The 9,486-nt window shown below is 46.0% G+C and overlaps 1 long non-coding RNA gene across 1 annotated transcript in view; it reads left to right on the top strand.

Annotated features, from left to right (window-relative positions):
* Positions 1–2,294: 2,294 nt before the first annotated feature.
* LOC148222632 (uncharacterized) overlaps positions 2,295–9,486 on the top strand; it is a 30,303-nt gene continuing 23,111 nt past the window's right edge. Inside the window, exon 1 of the long non-coding RNA XR_015805660.1 lies at positions 2,295–2,806. This is a non-coding gene — a long non-coding RNA (uncharacterized LOC148222632). The remainder of the gene's footprint in view (positions 2,807–9,486) is intronic.

Genomic DNA, 9,486 nt, shown 5'->3' with positions numbered 1-9,486 from the left:
AATCAGAAATCAGAGCCATGCAAATTCAGGTTGATAAATACATTATTAGTAGCAAAATGCATCCAGTATTTGGGTACGTGTTCTTTGGGTACACGTTCTTTTTTTGCACATGTATTTCAACAGCAATTTATCCTCTTCAGTTACTCAGCATAACTGGAGGAGCAGAGGATGAAGTACTGGTTGTTAATGATGGGTGAATTACTGTCCAAGCTGGTGAATCCCATGTGGTTTTGTCACCTATTAAAGTTTATCTGTTGAATATTCCTCCACAGGGCACTGAGAGCGAGCTGGCCCTTCTGATCCAGGTTACCAACCATCTTGTGCCTGAGCAGAGTCAGCTCTACTTAAAATCTAACTTCTTCCAGATGATCCAAAGAGAAGTGCTTACAGATGCCTGAGCTGAGGAGAACAGCAAGGGAAAGGGCATTACATGAGTCCCTCTCGTCAGGAAGCTTAGTCACACTGCCAAACCCCCAGAACACTGGAGTGCACAAACCCAGTTTCTCTCGCCCTGTAAATCAGCTCAGTGTGCCCTGCAGAAAAGCAGTCTGAGAGGAAGTGTCCTTGACAGAGCAAGCACAGCTCGCTTATTTTTAATTGAAAATAACAAACCAAATGTTCTGCATGTGAGAGGAAACTCAAAATGCTGCTGCAGGGCCAGACCTGCCACTGGTGGAGCGGGAGCTTTGGGCACTGCTCTCCCCTGGAGCTCCTTGCTGTCCCTCTCCCTCCCTGCAGGCTGTCCTTGGGCTGCAGTAGGTCTGGCCATTTGTGTTCCAAGCCTTTCCCCACCCCATCCTGCACTGCTTTACTGCTCACCCTAAACCCAGCACTCAGCCCTTCTGTGGGGCAGCTCCTTGTGCCCCCTCCATCTCCCTGCCTGACCTCCCATGCACTCAGATGTGCTTCACTCGTGCATTTTGGTTTATGCGCCTCTTTGGAGTCAGAAGAAGAGTAAGCAGAAAAGTAGCTGCTGTAAGAAGTTACCTGACTTGTCCTTTTCTGTGTGGCTTGGCTGCAGTCCCAGCTCAGCAGAGCAGGCTCAGCAGTGCCCGAGCCTCCCAGGCTCTGGCATCTGTCTGGAGAGAGGTTTGCCTGTGGTAATGTGCTCAATGGCTCTCAGTCTAAGGACTGAAAAATGCAAAACACCCTGGAAAAACTGCAGGCCTCGGGTACTTAACTCTTTGGTGATCATGGAACAAGCAGCTAAAAACTGTGAAAACATAAATGTTTCCTTTTTTATTGCTGACTTAAGAGAGAAGTCAAATCTGACCTCCCAGCCTCATTTAGAAAATCTGTGTAGATGACTTTTCTTGTCTGCATAAGATACTGCCATTTGCTTCCCTCTTTTTATCTGTTTCAGGTTAAATATCCTAGCATTTATAGATTTATGATTTGCTACACTAGAGAGTGACCAGTTTTCAGGTCCTAGCAAGGATTAATCTGTGAATTAATCCTGTCCCATGGACATACTTTCAGGGAGAAATGCAGTGTTAACTTGCAGAATCATGTGTTGCATGTGTCATTTGCAGTGGGATTTATCTCAGGTGACAGTATCTCCTGCCTGCAATATGAAAGACATCCACAGGCTTGTATCACCAAGTAAAGGTGACAGAAAAGCTAAAAAGTGCCCTAACCTCTGTACTGCTAATGTCTGGCAACAGGCTAGGGGATGGCTGGGGGGAATGGGCTGTCCAGGCAGTTCTGGAGGCAGCATTTCTCCCCTGTGCATCCCTGGGCAGAGGTAGTGAGGGCACCTGGAGCATGGGGGGGGTTGTGTCAGAACTAAAAACCTTGTGAGGATTTCCTGGTCTGATCAGCAATATGAATTCTGGTACGTAATTTTTATGCCCCTAAAGATATAATAGCTTGTGTTAGAAAAGCACATTAGAAGTTCCAAGCTATGTACAGGCTGTGCATCCCATGAACCCCTCAGCTGCAGTCTGAGTGAAAAGGCACAAGCTCCTCTGTGAACTTCAGCTGATCTTTGATCCTTTCTCTAGCAATCAAGTACATTGTTTAATTTTTTTGGACAGTACCCACATCACTGACAGGCACTTCATAAATACAACTAAATCCATCCTGGCAGGCTTCATCTCTAATTTTACAATGTGGTTTTCTGTGTCAGATGACTACATTTTATCCCAAATGTTTTAACAGCAGCACCCAGCATGATTCAGGTTTATTCTCCCATCAATCATACATGCTGTGCATTCAGAATAACCAACTCTGCTGTCTGGAGGGCTGTACAGTGCTCCTGAAGCAGCAGGTGAGGTGCTTTAATCTGAGATTCCCATTATGAAGATGGTGCAATCAATTCATCTGACTTCTTTATACCTCTGTGTGGGGCTTTTTTCCCCTCTGTGACTAGGAGTGACTCATTGCAACTTCCCTGAACTGCTCTGGAGAAGCAGCCTGCTTATCTGTGATGCTTGTCCTGCTTCTGTTCCTCTCAGAGGGTGAGTGATGGGCCAGTACCTGCCTGGCTTATCCTAAGTCTGGTTGTAGGGACAGGCAGTGATGTGGAGCTGCTGTGCCCTCCCAGGAGATTGGCCTGGGCCAGTCTTGGCACTGAGGAGCTCTTGGAAGAGATGCTGCAGTTGTGGTTGGTCTCTTGGTGCTCACTCAGAGAGCCAAAGGTTTTGCTGGTTTTTTTATGCTTTTTTTTTCCTTTGCTCCCTGTGAATGCTCTCCTTTGGCAAGCAGAAATGTTCAGAAAAAACATCTGGAGCTGCTGGGTGAGAAGAAAACCATATCAGCAATTGATTTGAATGGGAATAACAGTTGATGGGAGGTCAAGGCTATGGTACGTCATGTCTAATACTTGTTTATCTTATATAGTTTTTTTCAGAATGTTTCCTCACTATTTTTTTAATGGAAAATCTGGGGGTGGTTCTTTCCTTTCTGCTTGTAATCTCTCAGTTTAGTTAAACCCACAAGAATGCTGAGAGAAATTGCTTAATCCCACAGAAGTCTGTCATCATCTCTCAGCTTGCTATAAATTTTTTGTTTGATTTTTGAGGAAACTGTTGTTTAAAGTGTTTTTTAGGCCGTGACAGAAGATGGTATCTGTACGTGTTACGGAAAGTTATTTAATGAGTACAACTAACATTGCAAAACTGATGTTCTGCATGTTCAGCTTTTAGGCACAGATCAAGGAAATGTCCTAGAGAGTCTGGCTCAGCAGGCTCCATGTGCTGTGCTTGGGCCAGCCCAGGTTTCACCACACATCACTCCTAGGAGTACATGTCTGTGAGGCTCTCACTTTCTGCTCTCTTATGCCTTTATAAATCAAAGCTCCTGCTCTCAGGGCAAAGATCAGCTTCCAGGCTTTATGGCATTGCTGCAGCCTGCTCCAAAGGAGATACTTGCTATGTTCTCCCTTGTTACTTCTCCTAAAATCACCTTTTTTCAAAGTGCATATTGTGTTCTGAGTGGTTGCAGGTTTGGCAATTACCTGTCTATGCACTTGGCAGGACAATATCTATGGCACAACACAACAGGTTTATGGATGTATAAAGGCCCTGGCTTCCCAGAATTGTTGGTAAGAATGCATTTTTTGGCCAAAATGTCCATGATTCAGCATCCATCACTGATCTCTGGAAGTCATCATCATCATACCTGTCAAACAGTCAAGGTTTTTCCAACTCACAAGTAGAAGTTTTTTTCCCAAAGTATTTTCCATCCAAGATTTTTTCCTAAACTGCTGTTGTGTACAGAGCCTTTTCATTAGATCTTTCTTACAAGTCTGTTAATTTATTAAAAGGACAGTGTGTACTAACTGAATAAGCACCATATCCCTTTGCTTTAGCCTTCCGTTCTTGTAGAAGATCTGCTTTTAACCCTGGCAGGTATTTGAATTCAAGTCATCATTTAATCTAGAAATATGAGGTGATCTTGTCCATAGCACTTCCATCCTTGTGCCTGTACTTCAGACTCACAGCTGACACTGAACTGAACTTGTTATTGAGTTCTCTGTCTTGCAGCCTGAAAACATCTGGTCCCTGTGACCAAACTGAGTAAGACGCAAAACTCAGGTTTCTTGGTTTTTTTTGTTTGGTTTTTTTTTTCAATTGGTTGGGGTTTGTCGAGGTTTGTTTTTTGTTGGGGTTTTTTACAAATTTTCATACAAATTCTGAGTAACTTCTGTACCTTTCACTTTCTGAATGTGGTCGTGGACCTTCCTTGGTACAGCACAGTACCCATGTGCTTGTGTCACAGGTTTCCCATGTTTTTTCCCAGTTGAAGCTCTGATGACAGTAAGGCAGTGTGGTGTGGTGTACCAGGCTGGAAAGACACCCCCTGACTGGAAAGCCTGTGTCTCTGGGTGGCAGGGGCTGTACAAAACATTGAGCTGGCTGGGAGGTTGCCCTCACTATTTCTTGAGACAAATATGTGGTTTTACTAAAACATAGTGTTTCTTTCTTTCTTTTTTTTTTTTTTTTTTTAAAGAAAGAAAAAATCCAACACTTCATTTGGAGGAGCAGGGGAATTCAATTCTCTATCAAGGAAATCAGGAGGAGACATTTCCTCTGGGAAATGTTGATGAAATGCTGATGCTTTTACAGCAGTGGCTGTGGGCCAGCGCTGTGGCTCAGCCCCAGTAGCTGAGCAGTGTCCTGTGAGTGATCCAGTGGCCCTGGGCAGGTGCTGTGCCAGGAGCAGGGGCCTCTAAACCCATCCCACAGCTGCTCCTCTCAGCAGGTACATGTGGCTGACTCCCCACAAGGAGAGCCTGAGCCAGGAATGTTCTGAGCTCTCATGCTTCAAGGGAGGTTGCAAAACCATGACGTTTTATGTTCTGCTTTAGGGCAAAGCCAAACGGAGTTTTCACACATAGGAAAACCCAGGGATTCTTGAACCATCACCCGTGGCCCACCTTAAGGTGTTGTAAGTCAGGCTTAATAACACAGATACACAGTGGCCCTAGAGACAGCCAAAATATTTGCCAAGGGTTGCAACAGAAATGGCCAGGGCAAATTGTTCTCTTTCTGTCATCAGCTCTGCCTCAAAGGAAGCACTAAATGAAGAGAAAACACATGGGTTTGGAGGACAGAGCAGTTCAATGTGTTGGCTGGGGACAGCAGCACAGCTCTGCCTTCCCCTCTGCAGAGCATTCCCACCTTGCAGAGCATTCCAGCAATTAGCTGTATTTAATCACCACCTCTGCCCCATGACATGGCCTTGCCTGGCACTCCCAGCTGGCTGCAGTCCTGCACCGTGGGGCTGCATGGCTGGGCATGGGGAAAGTGAGGAGCAAGTGCTAAACCTTGGGTTGGAAGAGTGTAGGAAGCAGAGTATCACTGACTTGCTTGGAAAGGTGTGGGATCAAGCAATGGCATCCCACCCTGTTCTCTGTGTGGCAGGGCAGTAGGTAAAGACTGAGCTCTTCTGCCCAGTGCTAAAAGCAGGAAATGACTCTTCCTTGTTTCCCTGTATTTCTTCTGGGCTGCTGTTGTGTTGGCTGTGAGTGTTGTGAGGTTTCACTGGGGGTTTTGCAGCACTGATGGATTCCAAAACAACCTCAAAGGTGTTTGTTACAGCTCGGAGGAGCTGGGTTACAGGATACATTTGGATTATTTTGCTTTAATAGTAATCCTATACCTGGGTCATAAAAGATAACAAACTTGATCCAGTGGGTGAAAAGAAAACCCCAGCATCACCCCACTCATATTCCACCTGGAGGGATGAATAGAAATGAAGTTTTGCACAGCAAATGAAGTAAGTTCCCATGTGGAGGGTTAACATCAAGTTGAAGCTCTACTGATTTCTCTTGAAAATTCCTGAGGAAGACCAGTTGCAGACAGCTCTTAAAACTGACTTCACTTACAGCATCTTATAAAGTCATGGGGTAATGAGAAACATGTCCCTTTTTTCTGTATCATTCTGCCCTACTTCAGCTCCTTTCTCTTGCAGGGTCTGTCTTCTGCAGCATACCTCAGCTTTATCTAAGGGCTCCTCCTCAAATCTACATTGTTTCCACCCTAGTTATGTGTGGAGAAAATCTTATTCAGCACGGCCTGAAAAATGAGAATAAGAAAAGTCTCATCTGAAGGATATCTGACCATTTGGGTTTTGGTTTGGGTTTGGGTTTCTTGAATTGAGTTAAAGTAGTCCCAGCTTGTGAAAACTCTTGTGAAAAAAATGTGGCCAGCATTAAATTTCACAGTCAGCAAATATCCACTACAAGGCTGGTGGTGGTGATGGTAAAATCCTGGCAGAAGCCAACATCAGATTGCTCTTGGTGTTTGTTCAGGGGGTGCTGCTCTCTGCCCTGGGCAGTAAGAATTGGCTCCCCTGTGTCTTCCCAGTGGTGTTTGTCTCATGCCAGGTGTAAAGCCAGGAAGCTGTGGGGCAAAAGCTCAGGCAAAAGGTTCTTCTGGGAGCTCTGGTGTCAGGGGCTGAGAGGCTGAGAGTGAAACACAAGATGAATCCACTGAATCATCTGCCCTGGGAGCTCCCTGTACACTCAATGGCTTCTGGAAATTGTTACAGCTGTTAATTTCCCAGGACAATCCCTCCGAGCAGTTCCTGTGCCATGACAGGAGGAATTTGCTGTTAGTTTAGGCAGGAGATTAATTGCCTGTATTTCTAATTAGCAGGGCCAGAGGTGTGACCAGGATGACCAGCCCTGGGCACCAGGGTCAGTGTGCATGGGCAGCTCAGCAGGAATGGGGGTCATTCCTGATGGACATCAGTCCTTGTGGCACCTTCCTGGCAAACTGCACTTACTGGGTGTTGAGAAGGGAGCAATTCTGCCCCACACCCCCCTCCTGACACCAGATAAAGAACTGAAACGTCTGGCATCAGTTTTTGGTGGGCTCCAGCTGCACCTCTGAGGGTGAGTGCTTGTTTTCAGGGTCTAAGCAATGGACTTCAGAGTGGGCTCACCCAAAGCTGTGCTCCTGGTAAGAGAACATGGATAAACTCCATGGCTTTGTGCACCAAGGAGGTTCATTAGCAGGAAGGAAATGAAGGGAAAATTAAAACTCATGTTTTCAGAACAGATGAGAAATCCCTCTGTAATCCCGGACCCAGGCTTGGCTGTACCCTCACGCTGAATAGGAGGAAGAAGGAATAATTTCCTCAGGCCTCTTTTTGTGCCTGCTAAACAATTAATATCTCTTTAGTTTAAGTTTGAAGACTGGAAAACCCTGGGTTGCATTTAGGCCAAAGAAAATATATTTTTGCTATTAAAACACATTCTCATTTTATCTTGTCAGCCTGTGAATTTCTTGCAGACCACGCTAACATTTGCAAAAGGGAGTTTCTCTCTTCTCTCTTTTCCATGCATGCAGTTATTTGCTTGGTCAAAGATATGGGAAAATTTCTGGACAACACCTGACCTCACTGGAGAGTAATGTCCCATTGGGGTATGGAGTGCAAAAACCTCTTTTAGCTTATTGCAGCTTGAGACACCCTGGGAACAGCAACACCCCTGAGACAGCTCCCAGGGACCACCTGGGGGCTGCACATCCCTCCGGATCACTGCCTGGGGCTCATCTGGACCTGGTGCTGGAGCTCCAACAGGCAAGACAGATTCCACTGTGGGGAGGAGAGAACCACCCCGTTTTGAGGGGGCAGGAAGGAAATCTACAACTACTACCAATAACACAGGGGCAGCAGTAAGGAAATCACTTGGTCAATAATGGAGGTGTTCAAAATTAGATAAATAGAGCAGCAACTTGATTTCCAAATGCTTTGGAATAGGTAAGAGCCCTGGTTCTCATTAGTCTTTCTGTGTGGGACTGGCACTTGCCATCCAAATCTGAAAGCTGTAGCTGGAGACTGAGCAGAGCAGGGGGGTGAGGCAGGTGGAGCTGAGCCAGGCAGGAGAAGAAGAGGAAAGGCCTTCAGGGACACAAAAGAAACCTGAAACCTCTCCACGGGGAGCAGCCTGTGCACAGGAGTGATGCTGCCTCTGCACAGAGACCTTGGGAGATGGATGTGGTGGTGAGGGAGGGAAGGGGTTGGAGTAATGCACTACAAAGGGGATTGGGCTGTGGAAACAAACTGTTAGCATTAGATTTTGCTTGGTTTGAAGAAAATATTCCCATTCCATCTACATTTCTGGTAAGAGCTGGATTGTCTGCAGGTTCTGCAGCAGGTTGTGTTTACCAGCATCCTCCTGGCACCTCTCTACGCTCACCTGTGTTTATGGCACAAGAAGAGAGCAATGCTGAGACCCAACCTTTAAAAGTTGTGTCTCCAGATCTCTTACTCCCAGGCCTCTGATGGGAATATTTTCTTTCAGGTGTACAGCTGTTGCAGATAGCCCTTGATACCCCAGCTGCTAATTTAGCAAGCAAAATAGAGCTGCTCACTCCCCTCAGCCCTGGGAAAGTTGGCACAGAAGGTTCTCAGCACGGTGCTGGGGCTGGGAAGAAGCTATCCTTCTTCTGAGTGTTGTTTTCTCCTGCAGTATTTCAGCTGGGAACAGCCTTGACCTGCTGTCCTAAACAAAGAGGTCCTGTGGTTTTCCAGCACCAATGATGAAAAAGCAAAATCTACATGGCATCCCTAGGGGGCTGGGGGAGCTGCAGCAGCAGTCAGAGCGGGTAAACCCAGATTTTCTCTCTTACACAGAGCTAATTACAGGAAAGGCAAGGCAGGAGTGGGGAGCTGTACTGCTGCACCCCAGTGAGACCAGCAGGGCTCCCCAGGCAGGAGCCCGGGGTCATCTTGGGTCTGCTCCCCCCCGGGGCACTCCCAGCTCACTGGGGACCAGCTGGGACAGGCTGAGGGCCACTGCTGTGGGCAGAGCCTGTGTGACACAGGGTTACTGCAGGGCTGAGAGAGCTCTCCATGGCTTGTGCTGCTGCTGCTCTCAAGGAGGAATAAAGAGAGATGGTTCTTTCCCCCCCAAACAGCCAACCTTTATAATTTTAGGGGATTTTACTTGACTAATGGAGCTGTTCCTACCTTTATTCCTACAAGGTCAACCCATTTGTTTTCATGAGGTATGCTAATGTAATCTATTTTTTCTTCTTCCTCAGCCATCTCTTAAAAAAAAATTTCTTAGATGTTTGTTTGGGAAAGTGTTGTTAGATGTGTTTTTATGTGACATATTTACGCACACTGTCGCTGATCTGAATTCAGATACTGCACTACAGTAATAACTGATAGGTTGTAATGTTTATAAACGTTGCTTTGAGATTTAAATTTAAGAGACAAGCATAGGAAATAGATCTTATCACAATACACTGTAACCAAATAGCGTCCCAATAAAGAGGAATAAAGAAAACAAATTTTATATCTGGGCATTTGCATTCTCCCAGATGCTGGGTACCATCTGCCAGGATGTTTTAGCTCTAAAGTGAGCTGCAGTTTATAGCACCTATAAACCCAGTGATTTCTTCCCCTCTTCTCCTCTGCCCACGCTTTTGCAAGGGAAGGATACACACGGTGGTAACTTGGGGTGAAAATTTTCTGGGAAGGACTTTGATGGGAGAGGAGGTTTGTATCTTCCAGAGCATTCATACTTTG

This window comes from Sturnus vulgaris, chromosome 10 (assembly GCF_052056855.1).
Source record: "Sturnus vulgaris isolate bStuVul1 chromosome 10, bStuVul1.hap1, whole genome shotgun sequence".
NCBI classification, from domain to species: Eukaryota; Metazoa; Chordata; class Aves; order Passeriformes; family Sturnidae; genus Sturnus; species Sturnus vulgaris.
The sequence above is the reverse complement of the archived record's forward strand: the minus strand, read 5'-3'. Positions and strand labels throughout refer to the sequence as shown.